The sequence below is a fragment of the Suricata suricatta genome, chromosome 7, assembly GCF_006229205.1.
Source record: "Suricata suricatta isolate VVHF042 chromosome 7, meerkat_22Aug2017_6uvM2_HiC, whole genome shotgun sequence".
NCBI classification, from domain to species: Eukaryota; Metazoa; Chordata; class Mammalia; order Carnivora; family Herpestidae; genus Suricata; species Suricata suricatta.
Window position 1 is genome coordinate 132,371,487 of NC_043706.1, and position 26,802 is coordinate 132,398,288.

Sequence of the window (26,802 nt, forward strand, 5' to 3'; positions counted from 1 at the left end):
TGTATATTATAATGGATTACAGTAAGATGAAAGGGAAATGGGTTAAGATTCTGAAAAGGCATGTGTATGCAAAAATTGGAATTTTTCTTTTATGTTGCTGGGCCAGAAGTAAATCTTAGCTCTGATGTATAAACTACTTATGAGTCACCATCCCTGTATGTATAGGAGAAATATGGACAAATTCAAAATTAACAACTTTTTTCTTTTTTTGACCCATCAGGGAACTGAAGTCCCAGGGCAAACTACTGCACTGAATTCTGGAGAGAGGAATTCAGAGAGAAATGGCTGAGGTCTGCTTACCTAGAACGAGGCCACTGTAGCAATAAAGTGGTAGGTACACTTGAGTGGATATTTTCTGTAACGTGGTAAAATATAAATAACATGAAAGTTACTATTTTCAACCTTTTTAAATATACAGTTTTTGGTATTAAGTACAGTCACATTGTTATGCATCCATCACACTATGCCTTTCCAGAATATTTTCATCTCCTCAAACTACAACTCTGTACCCACTGAACAACAAATCTCCATTTACCCCTCACCCCAGTCTCTGGCAACCACCATTCAATTTTTTATCTTTATGATTTTTTTATGTTTATTTATTATTGAGACAGAGAGAAACAGGGCATGAGCAGGTGATGGACAGAGAAAGGGAGGCATAGAATCCTAAGCAGGCTCCAGGCTCTGAGCTATCAGCAGAGAGCTCAACACAGGGCTCGATCCCACAAATCCTGCTATCCTGACCTGAGCCGAAGTCGGCACTTAATTGATAAGCCACCCAGGCACCACTGTCTTTATGATTTTAACCACTGTAGGTATCCCCTATTAGTGGAATTATATAACGTTTGTCTTTTGTTTCTGATTTATTTCACTTAGTATGTCTTCAAGGTTCATCTATGTTGGAGCATATGTCAGAATTTCCTCCCTTTTAAGGCTGAAGAAATTCTTGTGTGTGTATATAGCACATTTGTTTACCCCTTCATTCATCAATGGACATTTGGATTACTTCCATCTTTTGGCTACTGTGAATGCCGGCCGTGCACATTGTGTACAAATGTCTGTTTGAGTCTTTGCTTTCAATTTTTTTAAGTATATGTGCAGAATTACAGAACTGCTATGTTTGACTTTTTGAGGAACCACCATAATGTTTTCCACAGTGGCTGTACCATTTTATATTTTCACTAGCAATGCACAAACGTTCTAATTTCTCCATATTCACGCCAATGCTTATTCTTTTTTGTTTTGGGTTTGTCTGTTTTATAATACACCAATTTATAAAACACAGCAATAGGTGTGAAGTGGTTTCACATTGTGGTTTAATTTGCATTTCTATGATTAGTAATGTTGAGAGCACCTTTCATAGCTTACTGGCCATCTGTAGATCTTCTTTGAAGAAATATCTATTGAAGTCCTTTGCCCATGTTTTAATTAGATGCTTAGTTTTTTTGATGTTCATCAATGGTAATTTTTTAATGAATTGTTAGAGACTGAATGTAAATGAGCAGGAGATTCAGAACTTCTAGGGGCTGAAGTCTTAGGGAGCCCTCTAGAAAGTTTCAGAAAGCTCACCAGGTTCTCATGGTGATGACCAGATAAGGATCCTCCAGTGTCTCAGGCAGAAGGGAGAGAAGAGTGATTTTTGTGGAATATGCCCAGAGCCTTCTTCCCAACAAAGGCCTGCTCTCCAAAATCAGGAACATGATCCCAACTCAGGGAAGCGAATTCCTCCCACTCTAATACCCTGTACCCTTTCTTCCTCACCTAAAGGAGGAAAAAAAAGTCAACAGGGGTCAAGGTTGCCAGGAAACAGTTTGGAATGTTGTAGTCAGGGAAGAGAATAGGGGACCAGGGGGTAAAAAAGCTATCCCCTGGGGCATAATTGTGAAGGTCACAGTCCAGAGACACAGGCCAAATAGAAGTGTGAATGTAAGAAATGTAGAAGCAAATTCTGCAGGTAATTGGTGAAATGATGGGACCAGGACAATCGTTTATCAATGTGAGAAAACAAATGAAACAGGATTTCTTTTTGAGACACTATTCAAAAGGAACAGGGAAATGAAAATCTATGAATATGAGAGACAGATCTATAAAAGTTTTCTGAAGCCAAGTTAGGAGAATATCTTCATTAACTCTGGAATGGCAAAGACATTTAAACAAGACCCAAGCATCTTTAAAACAAATTAAATAATTTGTCATTTCCATCTGATTAAACATAAGAACTTCTTTTGATCACAAGATAACTTCAAATAGTGCAGAAACAAAGATTTGCGGAAGGTACTTGAAACATTTCTACAAGAAGATTAGCATCTTCAATCTATAAAATATATCCCACCAATCTGTATGATAAAGGCAAACAACCCAATGAAAAAATAAGCCAAAGGTATGATCCAGAAGAAGAAACACAAATGGCTCACAAATAAGTAAAAATATATACAATTTTATTATTTATCAGGGAAATGCATATTATTATTATCATAATGAAATATACCATCAGACCCATCAGACTGCCAAAATTAAATGTTTATTGCAAATTTGATGAAGCAATGGCACTTCTCATTCACAATTGGCACAGTGTATATTGGTATACCTGTTTGGGAAGACTAGTAGAATCTAATAAATTTACCTTGGTAAGCTTCCTAGAATTCTCAGGTCCATATGACTTAAAACTTCTTTGTATGTGTATATTGTGTCAGGGTTCATAAATACAAATGTTCATACAATATTATTTGCAAGAGTAGTAAACTAAAAATGGAACAGATGTTCATTAACAAAAGAATATTTCAGTAGGTTGTTTGTTCAAACAGTAGAACACTATCTCATCGTGAAAACAAATAACTACATACCATGAATAAAGATAATTTTCAAATACATAATGCAAAGCATAAAACTAAAAGATGGAAAAAACATAGGCAATAATAAAAATCTTTATTATTTACACATACACACATTGATGGTAAAGCTATAAGCAAAGCAGAGAATGATTAACAATATTTGTGGTAGCGTTTCCCTCTATGAGCAAGATGGGTATATTTTATTGGTTCCACCAGAGGCAGATTCTATACTATAAGCTCTATTATGTCTGATAGTCTGTGGTGAGTATACACATGTTTATTTTTATTTTATAAACTTTACTCTTATATGTTGCATAGAGTCATAACATTTACATAATACATTCTCTTTTTTTTAAGTGAGCAGAAAAATCAGAATGTGGATTCATTTATGATTTAAGCCAGAGTTTGAGGGGAATATTTCTACATAAAATATAGTTGTTACTATTTTAGGCATTCTTAGAGAAGAGTATTTGATAGGAATATTCTAAATCTTCACTTTTAGGGGCGCGTGGGTGGGTCAGTTGGTTAAGCATTGTACTCTTATTTTGGCTCAAGTCATGATCTCACCACTCCACTCTAACAATGTGGAGCCTGCTTGGGATTCTCTCTCTCTTTGTCCCTCCCCCATTTTTGTATGCTTTCTAAATAAATAAATAAATAAATAAACAAACAAAATCTTTATTCTTTTTTTTAATTCTTTTTTTAAATTTTTTAAATGTTTTATTTATTTTTGAGACAGAGAGATTCAGAGCATGAGCGGGGAGGGGCAGAGAGAGAGAGGGAGACACAGAATCGGAAGCAGGCTCCAGGCTCTGAGCTGTCAGCACAGAGCCCAATGCAGGGCCTGAAACCACGAACGTGAGATCTGACCTGAGCCGAAGTCAGAGGCTCAACCGACTGAGGCACCCAGGCGCCCCTAAAATCTTTATTCTTAAAATAGTTCCTAAGAGTGCTCAGTGAGGGAGACATTATATTTATCATACCAATGTTGATTTCAAATAACTCTTTTGCACCAAATGTCCTCAGCTTTCTTTATTCATATCTTTGCGTTGGCATCCATGACAACCAGAATATGCTTCATCTGTTTATCAGACCACAGTTCTCTGCTGAGGGACAGTTAATAAGCTGCCAGGTATCTAAGCAATCAATACAATTTGGGAGAGTGCTGAGGCTTTAAAGCTGACAAAAATGCAAATATTTCTTCCTCTCCTCATCACATTTACAACTGAAAGTAATTAAATCCCAGGTAAGTAGTATATATGGCTACATTTGGTACATATTTCTGCCATTTCACTCTCTCAGCCCATATTATGATGACTTTGCCTTTTATGTAGTCCTAACAGGTACACCTACTTTTATAGATAAAGAGCTGAAAACAGTAATTCCTGGATTCATAAGCCTACTAAAATTATTTTATTACCTCTATAAAACCATGACTTCTTTCTTTCTCTATTAAGAGGTTAGCTGTGATAGCCAAAATAAAAATGTTAGTTTTTCAAAGAAACTGAAAATACTTCACACAGTCTAGTTTTGAAAGCTTTAATTCGATTTAGGGTTGGTGAAATGTTTTGTTCACTTTTGCAGCCAAACAAGTCTTATTGATGTTGTGTGTGTTGGGGATGTTTTAAAATCATACTCTGAAATCAATATTAATAGAGTTAGGTCCTCTAGGTTTGAGCAAACACTACATTTCCTTTAGCAAAATCCCTTACACTGAAGTTAAAGTAAACTCCAGAACTTGCCTGGATTTGGTGAGAAGTGCAGCGGGGTCAGAAGACCCGGGGAAGATGAAGCCATCAGATCTGGCTTATGAATGTTTGTGACACCACAATGGGTGCAGAGAGAAAGGCTTCCCAACCTAGCCTTTCTTCCCTGACTCTTCTCTTGCCAAGAATACCAATGGCCTCCATGTTGCCAAAACAAAAGTATAGCAAATATTCCTCATTTTGCCAGTCTTTCCAGTAGATGAGATACGAATGACCATTTTTTATTTCCCAAAGGAAACTCGACTTTTATTTTCATGCCTGCACTTTCAATCTCACTATTTAAGAGAAACGTTCATTTCTTATCTCATCTGAAGTAGGAACCCTACTATTCTCCCATAAGAAAAAAATCACTTTAATCTGTCCTACATCACAATTTCAGTTATGAGTTTTATTTATTGTTTGTTCTTGTCTTCTTATCCCAGAATTTGAGTTCCTAAAGATCACAGACCAAACTGGCATGTCTAATGTGTATCCAGATTCAGCTCCTTGGGCATTATTCAAGCTAATTCATTTCACTATTTTGTTGTTGTTGTTGCAGTTACGAATTCATTGCCTTTCTGCTCCAAAAATTTTGATTCAACATACGTTTGTCATGATAGAAAGAATCCCTTTACCATTTCTCCTTTAAAGGGAGCATGTTATTAAGCTTTCTCAGTAGAGGGCACTAGAAAGACATTGCAGGCTCTTCAGTTTGGGCTGCTGTCTGGTGGGTCAGCGATGTGCATGGGAAAACGTCTGATGGAGCTGTTCTCCATCCAAGGATGTGTGGTCCCAGTGATTTGGTAGCTTTAGCCTTGTGACAACCTTCTTCTGAACTCTCTTGACACAGAAACTGATGCTCTGAAAGATTCCTGACTGCGAGGTACCCGAAGCTCTTCTACTGGCTCTGGCGTTTCAGTTCCCTCTTCAGGTCCCTATGGAGCTGTAGCTCCGAAGGCTTCCACCCGCTTTGCCACATGTGCTAATTGCCTGCCCCCCTCCCCGAACTCAGGAAAGTTGCTGCTTGCTGGTCCAGTAACTGCAGACCAGCTCCAGCTTGAGAAATCCAGAGAGTTTCTCTGTTATCTATTATCTCTATCATCTTTATTATTAATGAATGAGCTATACTTCACGAAAATTTGTCCTTCCTTGAGCATTCTCCTTCACCTACACGGTATCATTTAGAGTTTCTTTATATATTACCATTATTATTTTTTTATATTTATTTGTTTTTGAACTAGAGAGAGTGCGAGTGGGAAATGGACAGAGACAAAGAGACAAAAGATCTGAAGTGGCAGGCTCTGTTCTGACAACAGAAAGCCCAATGTGGGGCTCAAACTCACAAACCACAAGATCATGACCTGAGCTGAAGTCAGATGTTTAACTGACTGAGTCTCCCAGGTGCCCCACCATTATTATTTTTTTAATCACAGTCTAACAGTTCTTTATTTTAAACTTCTCTTATTCAATCCACTCTGCAGTTATGTCTCCTGATTGGACCCCCGACTGACACATTTATATAATATTTAGATGTATAAAAATATTAGGGTTAAAAGGATCTTCTATTGACTAAGAATGGTGTGATTAACAAGTATACATCTGCACAGTGTGAGATTTATCTACAATTTAACAGGGAGTGCCATTGAGGGTCTTCAAATGTATGACCTATCAAATTGTTCTCCCAAGTGGTTGTACAGCTTCCAGGAAGATGTGTGAGACTTTGTAGTGACCGGCAGTGTTGTCAAGCATTTAATTTTACCAATCTGACAGACGTGATTATACATCACTGATATTTTAATTTGCATTTCACTGGTTACTAAGGAAGTTGAGTATTTTTAGATATTTATTTACCTTTTACATTTCTTTTCTTGTAGGTGAAGTGCTTATGCAAAGTCTTTGTCCATTTTTTATTTAATTGTCTTTTTAAAATTACTTTGCAAATAACTGACATGTATCCTTGATACTGATTTTTGCTGTTACAGATGTTGTAAGTATTTCTTATTGTTTCCATTCTAATTTGGTCTTGGGTTTTATTTTTTCTTGACACACAGGCACTTTTTAAAAATGAGTATGTTTATTTAATGACCCACTGAAAGTTTAACCAGCTTGTTGAATGAGCTGTATCTGGTATGGTACAAGCCGAAACTCACTTTAAGTTTGTTACCCTGTCCATTCATTTCTACCTTTGACTGAGATCTCAGGTAAGTTTTGTATATTTTCTGGTAATTTTAAAGTATGAAAAATTCTGATATAAACTAATATAAAAGATTCAGTATAAGATTTATCTCCTGCCCTCGCTCAGACCTGACTCAGGCAAAGAATTACTCCAAAAAAGGGTGAAAGGTGATGGTAACTGCAAGTTTCTTCCTTTTTTTTCCATCTTCACTGCCTCTTGCACTTCTATTTACTGTTCTTGGAAAACTGTAGAGTTGGGTTACAGAAGATACGGGGAGAGTCTGAAGAAAAGATAAGAGTCTCAAGTAGTTTTGAGGCTGTAGACAGGCATCAAGACACTTGGTGTATCATATACTCCGATGTTGGCTGACTCCTCATGAGAACATCTTTGGCAACTTCTTTGAAGGACCACCAATTATTGCACCATGAGATAAGTCATACTCCTTACAAAGTCCTTTTTTAAGCCTTTGGCTTCTGGCAGTCCATCTGACCCATCTGTTGTTGAGTTCACCATTTTCTTTCAGGGATTCCTCATAAATGGATCCCCTTTCAATCAGAATTAGATCCATTCCCCTTCAGAAGGACCACATTTGGTCTATGAAAAACATGCCCCCTTTTTATCACTGAAGAAGTCTTATCTCAATGGTGGGAATTAATTAGCTCTACTTTAAATGTATATCTGGTCCCATCTAATAAATCTGAAAGTAAGATCAGAATGTTTCATATAGTTCCTGTCTACCTCAGTGCATCCCAAAACAAAGCTTAAGAATATTTTTAGGAATACCATTATCTACAGCACCCAACAAGATAAAATCCAAAATGTCTATCTAGCCCCTAATCAAAAAGTATGGGGAAAAGTGGGGAAATATAACTCATAACAAGGAGAAAAACCCAATTAACTGATACTGACTCAAAACTGATGAATATGGTAACTTAGCAGACAAAGGTATTAACAGACTTATTGTAGTTGTTTCTCATAGATTCAGAATACTAAGTTGAGCCATAGAGTTCAATTTAACTCCTGTTCAATTTAATACTAGAAATAAAAACTAAAATATCTGTGACAGAAAAATACTCTTGCTAAGGGCACCTAGCTGGTCTGCTAGGTAGAGCATGCGATTCTTGATCTTTGGGTCATAAGTTTGAGCTTTACATTGGGTGTAGAGTTTACTAAAATGAAAGACAAAAATAAAAAACAAACAAACAAAGCTCACTCTGGATGATATTAGCAGATTTGACATGCACAAGAAATGATTAGCGGATCTGAAGGCATAACACTTATTTAAATGATCTAATATGAATATGGAGAGAAGATGGAAGTAAAAATGAAAGAAAACAATATCAGTGAGCCCTTGACAATTCAAGTGGCCTAATATATGTGTAATTGATGTTCAAAAAGAGAAGGGAAAGTGGAGGAGATGGCAAAAAAATTTGGAGAGATAATAGGTGAAGTTTTTTAAGTTTAATGAAGACAATAAAACTTTAGATCCAAGAAGATCAATAAGCTATAAATACCATGAAGAAAGCTAGAGCAGAGCCCTAAACAAGTATCTTAAAACAAATGATAAAAAGAAAATCTTAAAAGTAGCCAGAAAAAATTACATGTTATGTACAGGGGAATGAAGATAAGAAATATGGCATATTTCTATGTAGAAACAATGCAAATGAAGATGTTAGACAATATGTTTAAAGTATTGATAGAATATAACTATCAACATAGAATTCTATGCCCCTTATAATATCTGTCAAAAATGGAAGCAAAATAAAGACTCCTGATATAAAAGAGTTGAAACAAGTTAGTCACTAGTAGATGTTTAGTCTGAAGTTAAATGATGACAGATTGAAGTATGGATCTACTATAAAAAGGAATGAAGAGCAGTGGAAATTATAACAATGCAAGTAAATATATACAATTTTAAAATTATTCAAATAAAAATAATAATAATATAGCATGGTATTTATAATATATCTAAAAGTAAAATGATTGGCAAAATGGTGTAAAGGTTGGAGGGGAAAGGAGAAAGTCTGTTAGTGAAAACAACTTATAATATAAGTGAAGTAACATAATATTACCCGAGAGTGAACTGTGATACATTAAAGTAAAAATTATAAACTCTAAAGCAATAATACCTAAAATAATAAAACAAGTGAGATAAATAGAATAATAAAAAATAAATAGAATAATAAAAAAATTAATCCAGAAGAAGGCAGAAAAAGAAAGTAGAATAGATCAGGAAAATAGAAACAAATATAATGATAAAAATTTAACACTAATCACATGCAGAATCACATTAATATAATTTGTCTAAATACCTCAATTAAAAGTCAATGATTTTAGATTACATATTTTAGAAGCAAGAACCAGTTACATTCTGCTTATAAGAATCATACTTTAAATATGAAGACCAAAAAAATTAAAATAAAAGGATGCAAAAATTTACACCATATTAACACAAAGCAGAAAAAAGTGGAATAGCTAAATTATAAAGTCAATTAGATTTCACAGCTAAAAATACTTCTAGGGACAAAAAAGGTAATTTTGTAATGACAAAGAGGGTCAATTCATTATAAGGAAATAACTAGTCTAAATATTTATGTGACTAAAAACAGAACCTCAAATACAAAAGGCAAAAATCAAAGAACAAAATAAAGTGCATGAGCAAAATCACAATTATAATCAGAGATTTTAATACTTCCTTTTCATATTATATAAACAATAGGCAAAATATTAGTAAGAAAAAATTCAACAACACTATGATAACGTGGATCTAAATGACATTTTCAGAGCACCTCACACAGCAGTGTCAGAATACACATTCTTACCAAGAGCACATGAAACTTTGCCAGGACAAAGCCATAGTTTTGAGCCATAAGACAAATCTCAGTAATTGTAAAGGTATTCAAGTCATATAAAGCATGCTTTACAATCACTGCAGAAGTAGATTGGAAATGAATGACAGAAGAGCTTCTGGAAAATCCTCAAAGATTTAGAAACTAAACCCTAGAAAACTCATAGATATAAAAATAAGTCAAAGGGGAAATCAGGAAATATTTTTAATTGAGTAAAAATGAAAACAATTTATCAAATTTTGTGCTATGATGCTGAAATAAATCTTAGTGGAAATTTTCCAACATTAAATGGCTATGGTAGGAAGTCTCAAATCAATTAAAATTTCCACAAAATACTTAACAGAAATCTCTTTTGCCCTTAGGTTATGCAAATATTTCTCAGAAATGACACCAATAATAAAATCCATAGGAGACACAATTAACGTGGATTTGGCCAAAATAAAAAATGTCTTTTTTTTTTTTTTTGAAAAGATGCAATTAAGAGAATAAAAATGCCAGTTACAGGCTGGAGAAAATATTGCAAGTTGCATACCTGATAAAGGATTTGTAAACAGAATACCTAAGGAACTCTCAAAAGTGAACAATAAGAAAACAATTAATCCAACGTTTAAGAAAATGAGCAGAGAATTTGAAAGGACATTCTAGAAGTGGATGTATACGGATGGCACATAGGCACATGAAAGACGCTCAACATCATTATTATGAAGAAAATGCAAATAAAACCACAAGGCAATCCCATTAAATGACTATCAAAATAGCCCTGATTATAAAGCCTAACAATGGAGCACCTGGGTGGCCCAGTCGGTTGAGCGTCCCACTTCAGCTCAGGTCGTGATCTCACGGTTTGTGGGTTCGAGCCCCAAGTTGGGCTCTGTGCTGAGAGCTCAGAGCCTGGAGCCTGCTTCCGATTCTGTGTCTCCCTCTCTCTCTGCCCCTCCCACGCTCGTGCTCTATCTCTCTGTCTCAAAAGTAAAATAAAACTATTAAATAAAGCAAGCTTGACAATAGCAATGTTGGTGAGGATGTGAAAGGACTGAACTCTGCGTTGCTGATGGGAACATAAGGTATACTTTGGAGAAAAGCTGGTCAGTTTCTTAAAAATTTCAACATAATAGCGACCATTTTTATCTAGTCTAAGTTATAACCAAGAGAAATGAAATTATGGTTTATACAAATTCCTTACATGAATTTGTATAGCAGCTTTATTTGTAATACTAAAAGATTACAGTAAATGAAAGTGTCAACAAAAAATGGATAAATAAACACAGTGACATATTTATATTTTGGGGGATGCTATTCACCAATTAAAAACTAATGGCTCAGGGCACCTGGGTGGTTCAGTCGGTTAAATGTCTGATTTCGGCTCAGGTCATGATCTGGGTGGAAACCAAGAGTCAGACATTTAAGCAACTAGCCACCCAGGCTCCCCTATAGCAATTAGTTGTTGTTGTTGTTGTTGTTTTAAATGTTTATTATTTAAACATTTAACAGTTTGTGAGTTTGAGCCCTGCGTCAGGCTCTGTGCTGACAGCTTGGTGCCTGGAGCCTAGAGCCTGCTTTGGATTCTGTCTCTCTCTCTCTCTCTCTCTGCCCCTCCCTGCTTATACTCTGTCTTTTTCTCTGTCTTTCAAAAATAATAAACATTTAAAACAACAACAACAACTAATTGCTATAGGGGAGCCTGGGTGGCTAGTTGCTTAAATGTCTGACTCTTGGTTTCCACCCAGATCATGATCTCACAGTTCGTGGGTTCAAGGCCTGTCTCTGTTACCACGCTGACAGTGAGGGGCCTGCTTAGAATTCTGTCTCTCCCCCATCTCTCTGCTCATCTCCTGCTTGTGCACTCTCTCTCTCTCTCTCTCAAAATAAATAAACTTAAAAAAATAAAAATAAAAACTAATTGCTCTAAATGCATCTCAAAATAATTATTCTGAGTAAAGAAATTCAGAAAAATTATATTCTAGAAATGCAAATTACTATATAGTGGCCAAAAGCAGTTCAGTGGTTGGAGGACAAAAGGGATGTGGGGGGCCAGAAGGGATGGAGGAAGGGATTCCCACACAGGAGCATTTTTGACTGTGAGGTGCTTTCACATTTTCACATATGTAGAATCTTACAAAAATGTACACGTTAAGTGCATACAGTTTATTACATGGCAATTATACCTTCAATTTAAAAAAAAGAAAAAGGAAACTCACTGAACTCTCCACCTAAAATGAGTGTATTCTTTGGTGTATAAATCATAGTTCAAAGTTGTCAAAGTAAAAGACCAATGGCCTCAAGTTCATTAGGTTTTATGCTTCAGACATTTTAATAATGATTTAAATTCATCATCAGGTTAGTAAAGTATGTGCAATATGAAAACCATAGCATTATACCAAAAATACCCAGAAACTTCTCAATGCTCCCTAATTTTCATCAGTTTCAGCTATTGCTAGTAGTTTGATATATAATTCTTTCTCACATTTCTCTGTGTTTATACAAATATATGCAGGCATCAAAAAGCAATTTTAATTGTTTCCTTCTAAAAATCACAATGCCAAAGAATACTTTTTAAAAATAGTTTATTGTCAAATTGGTTTCCATACAACACCCAGTGCTCTTCCCCACAAGTGCCCTCCTCCATCACCACCACCTCCTTTCCCCCCTTCCCCTTCCCCTTCAACTCTCAGTTCATTTTCAGCATTCAATAGTCTCTCAAGTTTTGCGTCCCTCTCTCTCCCCAACTCTCTTTCCCTCTTCCCCCTCCCCGGTCCTCCATTAGGTTTCTCCTGTATTTCTGTTAGACCTATGAGTGCAAACATATGGTTTCTGTCCTTCTCTGCCTGGCTTATTTCGCTTAGCATGACACCCTTGAGGTCCATCCACTTTCCTACAAATGGCCATATCTCATTCTTTCTCATTGCCATGTAGTACTCCATTGTGTATATATACCACATCTTCTTGATCCACTCATCAGTGCCGAAGAATATTTAATAAACCTTTGGGTCACTTGAGTACTTTCTAAGAAATACTATTGGCACATGGTTTAAGATGTGGTAGCTTAATAAGATTTGATATTTTTATAATGTGTCTTCTTATATAAGAACAAGTCCATCTTCAAAATTAGCAACACTTTGGGGCACCTGGGTGGCTCAGCCGGTTAAGCCACCGACTTCAGTTCAGGTTACGATCACCCAGTAAGTGGGTTTGAGCCCCACTTCAGGCTCTGCGCTGACAGTTCAGATCCTGGAGCCTGCCTCAGGTTCTGTGTCTCCCTCTTTCTGCCCCTACTCCTCCTCCCTCTCTCTTTCTCAAAAAATAAACTTTAAAAAGTAAAATAAAATTAGCAACATTTTAAAAAGTGAAAGTGGGAAGAAATTTTTGAAACCTATGCTAGTAAATATAGACAAGAGGATACTATACCTAATGCTATAAGAAAAATTAAAGCTTCTAGAAAAAAGGGTGAAGTATATCAATAGTTCATTTTCAAAAGTAAAATTTTTAATGGGCTTAATGGTGGCCCTGTATTCAGTCTTAATCTCTGAAACTATGAATGTTAATGTCTTAAAGTTCTGCAAATGTGATGAAGATGAGGACTTTAAAATGAGATTATCCTGCATTAACCTGGTGGGTACTTAGTGCCACCACAGTATCTGAATAAGACATCACAGTGACACAGACCCAGCCACTGAATGCTGGTGGCCACCAGAAGCAGGAAAGCCAAGGGATGGATTCTCCTCTTGAGACTCTGGAGGAAGTATGGCCCCACTAATACCTTGATTTTGACTCAATGAGACTGATTTCAGACCTCTGGTCTCCAGAACTGTAAGAAAATGAATTTCTATTGTTTTATGTCACCAAGTTTGTTGTAATTTGTTGTAACAGTCACAGAAAACGAATACAAGTGGGTAATACACATTAAAAATTGTCTACAGCATTAGAAATCTAAAAGTATATGTTCAAAAAGATGCATTTTGGGGCGCTTGGGTGGCTCAGTCAGTTGAGTGACCGATTTCGGCTCAGGTGATGATCTCACTGCTCATGGATTCGAGCCCCGCTTGGAGCTCTGTGCTGTCAGCTCAGAGCCTGCAGCCTGCTTCAGATTCTGTGTCTTCCTCTCTCTATGCCTCTCCCCTGCTCATGCTCTGTCTCTCTGTTTCTCAATAATAAATAATGTTAGGGGAAAATTTTTAAAAGAAAGATACATTTTGACTCCAAAGTTTCACAAATTCAAATAAATGATGACAACAAATTAATGAGAAAGTAGTTCTCTCTGGATGGCCCGATTCCTGTATTCCTGTTTTATATAATTTCCTAAAACAAAATGGCTTCCACATAGATGGTTGGGATGTAATAGAAAGTACCCAGGAAAAGATGAATGGAGAAAACTTGTTGAGTTTATCCCTAGTTTAGCAAAAAGTTATCTTTTATATTCTAAACTTAGATTTAAATTTAGTTATGTACTGTAAAAGCTGGTATTTGCTGTATTCGGTTTGCAGCATACCCCTTGGTAACCTAAGGGAATTGTAGGCTCCTGATCGCTGATTCATAAATTTAAAGTCCAAATAAGCGTCAGAGACCTGTCTTTCACTGGCATGTCTACTTAGCTGGCAGATGCGTTCATTATTACATTTTCTATAATAGTGATTTTAACATCTATCTTCTTCAACTAATAAAAATTTTTTCCAAATAAGTGATCAGATATTTGAACACAGATTTATATGTAAGAATGCAAACTACAGTTAATTTAAAACAATGAAAAACTAGATGCTACTTGGATGTCCAACAAACTCAAAGACTGCACACATAGCTATGAAATAAACAAATCATGAAATGTTATGCAATTATGAAAAACCTTACTTGCAAAGAATATTTAATCATGTACATGGAGGAATACTATCAATAAAATGTTCCATTAAATGAACAGATATATTACAACTAACCTTACTGAGTATTTACCAAGCACTGTGAAACATGATGACTTCATTTTGTGCTCATAATGGCATTATTAGGTAGGTATATAAATATATTTTAAATTTCCAGTTGAATGAAGAGGAAACACAATTACAGAACATCAAGTAACTGGCTCAAAGTTACATAGCCAGAAGTAGGAATGTTGATTCTATACATTATCCTGTTAATCAACAAGCTATATAGGAGGGTCAACAAAATAAGGCCCAACTTTTTATGAAGAGGTCCTCCCCAACTTCCAATACCCAGTAGCCTAGTCAGATTCAATTACAACACCTCAGTGTCAACTTAGCCTCAACTAATCACCCTTCAGGACTTAAACATGAGCTTAAGTGAACCGTGTTGACAATGGCTTCATGTTCAGTGCCTGGCATACCTAGCCACTAGAATACACAGTATGTCAGAATTAGGGACTCACTTTTTTTTGCATATTTACCAAGAATGATACCTAAAAAATACATTTAGAAAATTTCAAAGTCATAAGATAAAATATAATATTTTAGAAATAAATAGGAGGAAATAAAAGGGAACTCCAAGAACAGTGAATCTGTAGCAGAAAACACACGCAGGGCGGGTCTCCAATTGTTTCTATGATTTAAACATTCTCATTAGGTATGAATTCCTAGGATGTAGCTTAATACGTCCTGTGTCCTGCACAGAAAACTTTTCATCATTTCTATGGTGCTTATTGCTTTATTAAGAACATGCAAACATCACAGGGCAAATACTTTGAAGTGATAAATATATTTAATACTTTGACACTGGAGGCTCTTTCTAGATGTAGAGTAAATGATGTCTGGAGGTCTTTCAATATTTTTGAAGTTTTAATAACAAAGAGTCTGGCAACCAGTAACCTGGGAATAAGTCAGGCTTCTTCGCTCACAATTTGTTTTCTTCTTTTTCCTGTCAGGTGGGCCTCGCATTTTTCACACAAAGAAGTAGTAGGGAAGTGGCTTGCGGGTTGTTCTGTTAATCACAATGAGTTACCATTATTTTAATTTTGTAAAAATTATTAAGCCCACTTCCTAGATCAGTATCTTTTGTTACGTTTTCTGGTAAGATCTTCTATCTTTCTGTCTTTCTTTCTCTTGGCAAGGCATGTATATGCATGTGCTGGTGGATAAGTATGTTCGTACATATGTATATGACTATAGTGTATGTAGCAAGCACCATAATCAAGTTGTCTCGTGAACTGTATCCGTGTGATTTCGGAGTTTACTGCGAATTTCGGGAGATCTCAGCATGCCTAGCCTAGGACCGTGAGACACACAAACACTATCCATAGTGATAAAAAGCCATGAAACGTAGCATGATGCTTTTCAAGATTTCATATGCATGCGAATCACAGAACTTGTTAAAATGCAAATTCTAATTCAGTAGGTCTTGTATAGTGTCTGAGATTCTACTTTTCTCCCAAGCGTGCAGGGGACACCAAAGCTGCTGGTCCACAAATCACCCTCAGAGTAGCAAAGACAAAGAGGAAATCACATAGACTATGACAGGCCTCAGCTCAAATCCCTGCTCAGTGCTTACTGGACACGTAACTTCTGTATGTCTTACACAACTCTGTTTCTCTAGAACACAGAGGGCTGCTGCTGTGATGTCATGGCACTGATGTGTACACGCACCGGCTAAATAGTCCATGTACAATGAACATCAGGTGGTTTTACTTTTTAAGTTTATTTATTTATTTTGAAAGAAAGAGAGACAGAGAGTGGGGGGAGGGGTGGAGAGAGAGTGGAAGAGAGAGAATCCTAAGCAGGATCTGCTCTGTCGGCACAGATCCCAACGTAGGACTCGAACTCACGAACCATGCAATGATGACCTGAGCTGAAATCAAGAGTCAGTCACTTAACTGAGTCACCCAGACACCCCCGTCAGGTGCTTTTTAACCTCTCTCTGTGCTAGGACTATGAAAGATTTTTGCAGAATGCAGCAATCTTAAATGTCTAAGACAGCATTTTTTTTTTCAGAAGGCTATGGGATATATATTTTTAATGTCGGCTTAACACTGTCTCCAAGGAATAAAAAATTCCATTGCAATGACCATTTTATTTCATGAGCATCAATCCGAGGGAAATTTCTGGCACTTTCTACAAAACAGTTTCAGGCTGGACATGGTACCAGAGAAATGACGTGTGCACATAAACATTCAAAGAAAAGTAACAAGAGTTTTGAATACTCTGTGACACTAATGCTGGAAAGACATTCCTGTCATCACTCTGGAGGGCTTCTAGTGGTACCATTGGCATCACCTTCAGCCTAAATATGTAGTAGAAGAAAATAATTTAAAAATTTTGTTCAGGGTCATGAATCATAAATCGACCAAGTTGGAGAAAGTCTAAGTCTCTGATCCAATGTACTTATTTAACAATTAAGGAAATCAGGCCAGTGGGTTTCATGATTTTTCTCAGTGTTACACTGATAGCTGTAAAGAGAGCCAGGAATGTTTGTAAGTGAACGGAAGGCCAATCTAATGTTTGGGGTGTTATAACTTCCTAATGGGAACACATTTTCTTGCTCTTCCATTGTCCATTCCTAACGAAACAGCCAGTGTGATCTATTTAAATTGTAGGTTACATCACATGTCACTCTACTAGAGACACAGCAAAGGATTTCCATATTATTCAGAAAATAAGAAGGAAGGGAGGGAGGGAGGAAAGGAGGGAGGGAGGGAGAGAGAGAGAGAGAGAGAGAGGTCTTACTTGGACTGAAAGTCTCTGCAAACATGGATGTGACACCCATCAGAGGCACCTCCTGCTCCCGTCTGCTCTCTCCGCATGGTCCCTCTAAAGCCACACTGTCCCTTGAGCATCTTCAGTACTTCCAGCACATCAGGCTCACTGCGCTTTCTGCCTAGACAGGCTTCCCCCCGTGGCTCTCCGGCTAGTCCTCCACGTTGGGTCCTTTCTCAGCAACCCTCTTCTCTGTGAGATATTCCCCTGCTGCCCCATCCTCTGATGGTCTTTTTTTATTCTCACTTAATCTCTCCTTTAGCTATATCCCCCCCATTCTTGGCATTATTTCTTGTCCAACATATATTTTATGTTATGTAAACATAAGACTAAATGGCATAAGTAAGAATAAATTCTTTTTATTGTCTTTCTTTCCCCTTAGACTATCAGCTCCATAAGGAAGGGGTTTTCATTTTTGTCTGTTTTACTCATTACTGTACCCCTGGTCAGCATGTATTAGGTACTTAATAAGCACTTGTGGAATTAATACATAAAATTCTACCTCTACTTTGAATTTTGAATTTCTTTATTACTTTATATGGCTCTTTGTAATTCGCACTTCTCTAGCATTATCCTCTTGCAATTATTATATATGTATAAAATACATATCATTTATATACATATATATGTTCATATCATACTATATATAGTATATTATTCAAATTTCTATTGCCTAGTTCCATAACTTTTTGTTGAATGTCATGATGTATTATATTTTCTACCAACAAATTGTCAAACATTTAAAGTGATCTTTGGATTTGTTTAAAAACCAGTTGAAGAATTAGTTTGAGTTTGAGATTACAATCTCTTTAGTGGTTGGAAGAGAGAGAAAGCTCTGGAGAAATCAACATACAGAGAAGGAATGTAGATGAAAAGAAAATGAACCTGATCATGGGTAATATCATGAAAAGTGAAACCGTATCAAAGGACAGGGATCGCGTAGTTGAGGCTAAACTGCTCCCTTCTCTGTGATGTTCAGCTCCTCCCTTTCTTCTCAGTGTTACTGGTGGATGTGAAAATACATGCACGAAATACAACATCAGCCTGAAAAAATAGCTTTCATTTCTCTTTGCATTTGGTGACCATCCTTAAAAATAAAGAATAGTTCAGACTACATAAGGAAGAAACATTTAAATGTCTTTTTATCACTTTTAGGACCTAGCTTCCACGAAAATAATGGCAACAATGATGGTCAAGAAAGAATCTGAATGAATTAATAACAAGTATAAAAGGAAGCAATTTCAAGAATCTTTTGGCTACTTTGTTAAGCTCTTTAACACATCATATCCTTCAATCCTATTAGATACATTTTAAAAGGAAACTGAGACTCAAAGAAATGTAAGAGATGTTCTCAACGTCACAGAAAGAGTAAGTTTCAGAATTCTAATTTAAGCTAAAATCCTAGCCAGATCATGAACTAACACCTAGGCTATTTGTTTCAAAATTACATTTTTAGCCCAAATAACTATTTGAGTTTGGAGAAAATACCCAAAATCAACAATAGGTATGTTTGAAAGTTCACTTAATTTACAAGATATGAAATTTCCCCCTAATTAAAAGACAGATGGCACATTAACATTTTTTATAGATCCTACTGAAAAAAAATCACATTCAATGATTTACTGAATATTTTAATATTAATTAAGAAACCATAAAACAGGGACACCTGGGTGGCTCAGTTAGTTAAGTGTCCATCTCTTGATTCCAGCTCAGGTCATGATCTTGCACTTCATGAGATGAGGTTGAGCCCATAAACGGGCTCTGTGCTGACAGTGCAGAGCCTCTTTGGGATTCTCTCTCTCCCTCTCTCTCTATCCCTCCTTACTCGATTTCTCTCAAAAATAAATAAGTAAACATTAAAGAATAAGGAACACTAGAGCAAATATGTAACACCTTTCATGAATTGGCAAAGCAAGTTTGTGTAAAATAGAAAGTCAATAACTTCTCATAATCTGAAAATTACTTCTAGTACTCTAATAGTTTTTTCAGGGTGAAAGGGCTGAATTTTTTAAGATATTCAACATTCTATTTTTTTTCCTGAATCTGAGCTCTTTTTTATTTACCTATATGAATAAATTTACCACTTAACCTTTTGGTTCACTTTATAACTTTTTCTCTGCTCTTTCAAGAATCTCCACAACCATCAAGTTGGATTCTCTCTTCCTTTGGCAAAATAGCCCCAAACACGACATTCATGTTTAGCAGATGCATTAATTCAACTCAGCAAATAATTGTCAAATTAAAACTGGATTCTCAGTAATTTGAAAATCAACATAATAACACTTTATGGAATACTGGGGGAAACCGCTTCTTATAAAAATGTGCAGATTCATGGTTCATGCATTGCTCGGGCTGGAAGGAGAGCTACAATTTCTTCGAATCAATTTTCTTTTTATAAATAAAAAAAATGTGTGCCCAGAGAAATATGGCAATTTGATCAAGGTCATATTGATAACCAGAAAAAGAGTCAAGGAAAGAACTTCGGGAATCTGAGAGTCAGTTGTTTCTGTTTAGAATAGAACTTTTTAGAACCAACTGCTTCTGCTCTTGACCTCTGTAGGCTATCCACAAGGCAGCAGCCAGGATCAGCATTTTTAAATGAATATTTGGGGTGCTTGGGTGACTCAGTTGGTTAAGCATCCAACTCTTGATTTTGGCTCAGGTCATGATCTCACTGTGAGTTCCAGCCCTGGTGAGGGTCTCTGGGCTGACAGTGTGGAGCCTGCTTGAAATTTTCTTTCCCTTTTCCTCTGCCCTTCCTTTCTTGCACATGCTTGCTTGCTCTCTCTCTTCTCTTCTCTCTCTCTCTCTCCATAAATAAAATAAACATTTAAAAAATAAAATAAAATGAATACCAGATCAGGTCACTTTCCTGGTGAACCCTTGATAATGGCTTCTCATCTCAGCGTGAAAGTCAGTCTGAAAATGCCACTAACTCCCTGCATAATGTAGTCTCCATCCTCTTCTATTTCAGGTTGTCACTCAAGTTCCTTCAGCTGTACTCAGCCGTTAGCTGACTGTTGGCCTCTTCCTAGAGTCTTCCACCAAATATTCATGTAACTAACATCCCCTCAAATTTTGGTTCAAATATCACTTTCTCCACTTACTATGTTGGGACCACCATGTTGCGAACAACAACCCATGAGTCTCCTGCAGCCAGTGCTTCTAGTTCCTTCTATGTGTCTTTATTTTTTTCACAGCATAGACCATCCTCTAACATCTTCTACCACTTATATACTTATTGTATTTGCTGCTTTTTCTCCTTTTTTGCTATGTTGAAAACTCTAAAAGAGCGAATTTGTGAGTTTTGATCTCTGGTATATCTTAAGCCCTACAACAGTCTCAAGCCCCTAATAAATATTTGACAAATCAGTAAATGCATGAAAAGGCTGACAGCATTCATTTTTTTAAATTTATATTCAAGTTAGTTAACATGCAGTGTAGTATTTGTTTCAGGAATAGAATTTAGGGGTGCATCATTTTCATATAACACCCAGCGCTCATCACAACTGCCCTTCTTAATGCCTATCACCCATAGCCCATCCTTTCACCCACTTCCCCTCCAGCCACCCTCAATTTGTTCTCAGTATTTAAAAGTCTCTCATAGTATCCCTCCCTTCTGTTTTTATCTTATTTTTCCTTTCCTTCCCTTCTGCTCATCTGTTTCATTTTTTAAAATCCACACATGACTGAAGTCATATGATATATATCTTTCTCTGACTGACTTATTTCACTTAACATAATACATTTTAGTTTCATCCACATGGTTGAAAATGGCAAAATTTCATTCTTTTTGAGTAATATTCCATTATATATGTGTATATATATATATATATATATATATATATATATCTCACATCTTTATCTATTCATTAGTCAATGGACATTTGGTTTCTTCTCATCATTTGGCTATTGTGACAGTACTGTTATAAAAATCGGGGTTCATGTGCTCCTTTGAATCTGCATTTTTGTTTCCTTTGGGTAAATAGTTAGTAGTGGAATTGCTGGGTTATGGGGTAGGACTATTTGTAATTTTTTGAGGAAACTTCATGCTGTTTTCCAGAGTGGCTGCACCAGTTTGCATTCCCACCAAGAGTAAGCAAGGATCCCCTTTCTCTACATCCTCGGCCATAATTACTATTTCTTGGTTTGGTCATTTTAGCCATTCTGACAGGTGTGAGGTGGTACCTTGTGGTTTTGATTTGCTATTTCTCTGATGATAAGTGATGTTGAGCAACTTTTCATCTGTCTGTTAATCATCTGGATGCCTTCTTCAGAAAAATATCTATTCATGTATTCTGCCCATTTTTTCCCATGGATTATTTGTTTTTTGGTGTTGAGGTTGAGAGATTTTTTATAGATTTTGGATGCAATTCCTTTATCTGATGTCATTTGCAAATATCTTCTCCCATTCCATTGGTTGCCATCCAGTTTTGCTGATTGTTTCTTTTGTTGTGTAAAACCTTTTTATATTGATGAGGTCCCAATAGTTCATTTTTGCTTTTGTTTGTGTTGCCTCCAGAGACATATCTAGTAAGAAGTTGCTGCACCCAAGGTCAAAGTAGTTGCTGCCTGTTTTCTTCTGTAGGATTCCAGCTTCACATTTAGGTCTTTGATCTATTGTGAATGTATTTTTGTGTATGGTGTAAGAAAATGGTCCAGTTTCATCCTTTTGCATGTATTGTCCAGTTTTCCCCGCATCACTTGTTGAAGAGACTTTTTTTTTTCCATTGGATATTCTTTCCTGTTTTGTCAAAGATTAGTTAGCCCTACATTTGTGGGTCCATTTCTGGGTTCTTTATTCTTTTCCATTAATCCATGTGTTTGTTTTTGTGCCAATATCATACTATCTTGATGATTACACCTTCGTAATACAGCTTGAAGTCTAGAATTGTGATGCCTTCAGCTTTGGTTTTCTTTTTCAGAATTGCTTTGGCTATTTGGGGTCTTTGCTGGTTCCATACAAATTTTAGGATTGTTTGTTCTAGGTCTGTAAATAATGCTTCATGCTATTTTAATAGAGACTGCTTTGAATATGTAGATTATTTTTGGATAGTATAGACATTTTAACAATATTTGTTCTTCCAATCTATGAGCATGAAATATTTCTCCATTTCTTTGGGTCTTCTTTAATTTCTTTTAAAAGTTTTCTATAGTTTTCAGCATATAGTTATTTTACCTCTTTGGTTAGGTTTATTCCTAGGTATCCTATGGCTTTTGATGCAATTGTAAACGGGATCAATTCCTTGATTTCTCTTTCTGCTGCTTCATTATTGTATATATGTTAATGGATGTCCAACCAAAGCCAGAGTAGCCATACTTATATCAAACAAACTAATTTTTAAAACAAAGACTATAACAAGAGATGAATAAAGGCATCATATCATAATTGAGAGGTCTATTCATGAAGATGATCTAACAATTGTAAATATTTAAGCCTTCTAGTTGGGGACACCCAAATATATAAATCAATTAATAACAAACATGTAGAAACTCATTGACATTAATATCATAATAGGGGACTTTAATACCCTACTTGTGGAGATGGACAGACAGATCATGTAAGCACAAAATCAACAAGGAAACCAAGGCTTTGAATGGCACACTGGACCAGATTGACTTAGCATATATTAAGCACATTCCATCCTAAAGAAGCAGAATAGATATTCTTCTTGAATGCACATGAAACATTCTCCAGAAGAGAGCACATACTGGGTTACCTCAACAGATACAGAAAGACTGAGATCACACCATGAATATTTTCAGACCACAAGGCTATTAAACTTGAAATCAATCACAAGATAAATTTGGGAAAGCTTTCAAATACATGGAGACTAAAGAACATCTTATTAAAGAATGAATGAGTTAACCAGGAAATTAAAGAATAAATTTTTAAAAATACATGAAAGCAAATGGAAATGAAATAGTCCAAACTCTTTGGGATACAGCAAACTAAGAAGAAAGTATATTGCAATTCAGGCATATCTCAAGAACCAAGAAAGTTCCCAAATACACAACCTAACCTTACACATAAGGGAGTTAGAAAAGGAGCAGCAAACCCAGCCTAAAGCCAACAGAAGAAGGGAAATAATAAAGATTAGAGCAGAAATAAATGATATAGAAACAAACAAAAACCCAGTAGAATAAATCAATGAAACTAAATGCTGGCTCTTTGAATGAATAAACAAAATTGATAAACCCTTAGGCAGATTTTTCAAAAGCAAAAGAGAGAGGACACAGATAAAATTATGAATGAAAGAGGAGCGCTCATAACCAGCACCACAAAAATACAATTATAAGAGTATACTATGAAAAATTATATGATAACAAACTGAGAAATCTGCAAGAAATGGACAAATCCCTAGGAATTCACACACTAGCAATACTGAAACAGTAAGAAATACAAAATTGGAACAGAGCCATAACCAGCAGAGAAATTGAGCCTGTTATCCAAAACCTCCAATGTGATACACCATATGATCCTCTAAATGGATGCAGAAAAAGCATTTGACAAAATACAAATTTCTTTCTTGATAAAAAATCTTCAAGAACATAGTCATGGAAGGAACATACCTCAACATCATGACCATATATGAAAGACCAGCAGCCAATATCATTCTCCATGGGGAAAAACAGAGAGCTTTCCTCCTCAGGTCAAGAACACGACAGGGATGTCCACTCTCACCACCAAAATGTTGTTCAGCATATTACTGGAAGTCCTCGCCTCAGAAATTAGACAACAAAAAGAATAAAAGGCTTCCAAATTGGCAAGGAAGAAGTCAAATTTTCACTCTTCGCATATGATATGATACTCTACAAGGAAAGCCCGAAAGACGCCATCAAAGAACTGCTAAAACTGATGCAATTGTTTTAATATTAATATAAACTTGAGCTTAATACTATTAAATGCTGTAAAAGGTAGAAGTTAAATCAGCTCATTATTATAATTTTTCCTTAAGATGCCCAAGAGAAAGAACATTATTCATATTACAGTACAACTGGTATGGTGTCATAGAATACACAATTGTCCAATGTGATTTCTTAGGATTTGCGGAAGTATGATAGGACTTAACTTTCCATGGCTGGTACTACAATTTAGTCATGGGATTTTGGAATAAGGAACTCACAAGGCTAATCAAATATATCTTTAATGGTTAATGTTTTACAACGAATGCAGCTCCAGATGTTAGCTTTTCAGGCATGGTGAAAACAGAAACATTGGTTAGTACCTAGAAATACTAGATTTCTTTAATGTCAAAAGTCACTTTGTGTCCAGGGACCTTGCGCACCTCTGAGATTAGCAGTCAATGTGAAATAGTTCACAGGCAATTCTGTAATGGCAAGGTCTAGCTGCCACTTCTCCACTAATTAAGTGCTATTTATTTTTCCATAGATAATTCAAATGTTACCCATTTGTTCATTTATGACTTCTTCCTCAATTTTCCCATGTCACTTTATAGCACATATTGGAGACAGCAGATTCAGATACACATTAACTCATATTTTACTTGGACTCATCTGATCTCCCATTAGAAAGTGATCATCTTTAAAAAATGTTTTTGTGTTTTTTATTTATTTTTGAGAGACAAAGAGAAACAGTGTGAGCAGGGGAGGGTCAGAGAGAGGAGATACAGAATCTGAAGCAGGCTCCAGGCTCTGATGCAGGGTTCGAACCCACGAACTGTGAGATCATGATCTGAGCTGAAGCCAGACACTTAACCAACTAAGCCACCCAGGCACCCCAGAAAGTGATCATCTTGAAGCTACGGAGGATCATATAATGGAAAGAGCAGAGGCATTGGGACACAACAGAATTGAGCTAAAAATACCAGCTCTGCCACTCATTAAGTAAATAACCTTAAGATTCTTGAAGGTCTCCAACCTTTAGTTTCTTATTCGGAAAGAGTAAATTCTACTGTCTCTACCAGACTGTCCTAAGAATTAAAGAATGTATTCATGTAAAGCATCTGGCCTATTTATTACCAAGTGCTAATACAGGGCTTATGGAGTACCAGGCAATGTTTTAAGTACTTTCCATTTGTTCATTTTAATCCTCCCAAATATCTTGATGAGTTCCTACTTCTATTTATTTCATTTTACAGATGAGAAACTTGGTGCATACAAAGGGTAAGTAAACTTCACAAAGTCATCCAGGCAAAAGGCCTTAAAACCTGGATTCAGATCCGGGCAGACTGTCTTCAGGATTTAGGCTGTTTTTGCTCTGCTATCCTGCTTGTAGGCAGATGGCATGCTCAAGGTCACACAGCCACAGGGATTGCAAGTAGAATTTGCATCTTTAAGTTCTTACTACTGGATGGGAGCATAGGCCAATATATCGTACCTCTACCAATTAAACAAGCTTGAGAATTATAGATCAAAGTCAGCTTGAATCATTTCACTGTAGCAGACAGTAGCTGTTCTTCCTCTGCAGAGATCATGGGAATAATATTTACCTCCCCGACCCAGGTTATGCCATTAAATAAGTCAACTCATATTAATGTTCAATAAAGTAAAGTGTTCTCGATAACAAATTTACTAATATTCATATCATACCACTTTCTAGCTAGGGGGTTAGAATATGTGGGAAAAGATAAGTGAAAGAGGAGGAAAGAAATGAGAAAAACATGTCATTTTTCTCAAGGGTCTGATCATAAAGCATTCCTAGAAAAAGTTGTTTTTAATTCATTTATTTTATTAATTTTTAAAATGTTTTGTTAACATTTATTTATTATTGTGAGGCAGAGCATGAGCATGGGAAGGGCAGAGAGAGGGAGACAGAATCTGAAGCAGGCTCCAGGCTCTGAGCTGTCAGCACAGAGCCTGATGTGGGCTTTAACCCACAAACTGCAAGACCATGACCTAAGCTGAAATCAGAGGCTCATCCAACTGAGCCACCCAGGCACCCCAGTTGTTTTAAATTTATATGAAATTTCAATACTACCCTGAAAATAGTTACTGATTAAAATGAACAGACAAAGACAGATGCATTTTATTTTAATTTTAAATGCTATCCAGTAAAGATTATTTTAGATTTACTTATTCTTTTCCTGTAATTTCTTCTTTTTAGGCTCTTCAAAACAAACTTGTCCACAACACTGATTATTGGATTTTTCACAGCCAGTGTGTGAGGATTGCCACTGTGAAGATTATGAACTTTCTTCATGAGGACATTTCAAATATTGTGTTTTTCCCCCAGGAAATTTGAGAACAGTTTAAGTTCCTGATATAAAAAACACCAAAATCAATTGCTTTTGCACTGCTATTTTGCATACGAATTTAGTGGGTGTCTAATAATCTTCAAAATCATAAGTGGTTTTTAAACCCAGTTTAATAGCAAGGCTTTAGATATGATATAAACATAGCTTTTAATTCTTAAAATATTATGCGTATTTGTTTTTGCCTCCTTGAGAATTAGAATCATGTGAATTTATAAAGTTCATGTTACTTTATAAATATATAAAATGTAAGTCTTAAACATAAATTATACAGAGATTAAGTCTAGTTCTTACTGTT

The 26,802-nt window shown here is 36.0% G+C and overlaps 1 long non-coding RNA gene across 1 annotated transcript; it reads left to right on the plus strand.

Annotated features, from left to right (window-relative positions):
• Nucleotides 1–225: 225 nt before the first annotated feature.
• LOC115295422 lies at nucleotides 226–26,563 on the plus strand. Its single transcript, XR_003910389.1, has 3 exons — nucleotides 226–330; nucleotides 18,445–18,657; nucleotides 26,357–26,563. It is a non-coding gene; the product is annotated as an uncharacterized LOC115295422 (long non-coding RNA).
• The last annotated feature ends 239 nt before the right edge of the window (nucleotides 26,564–26,802 follow it).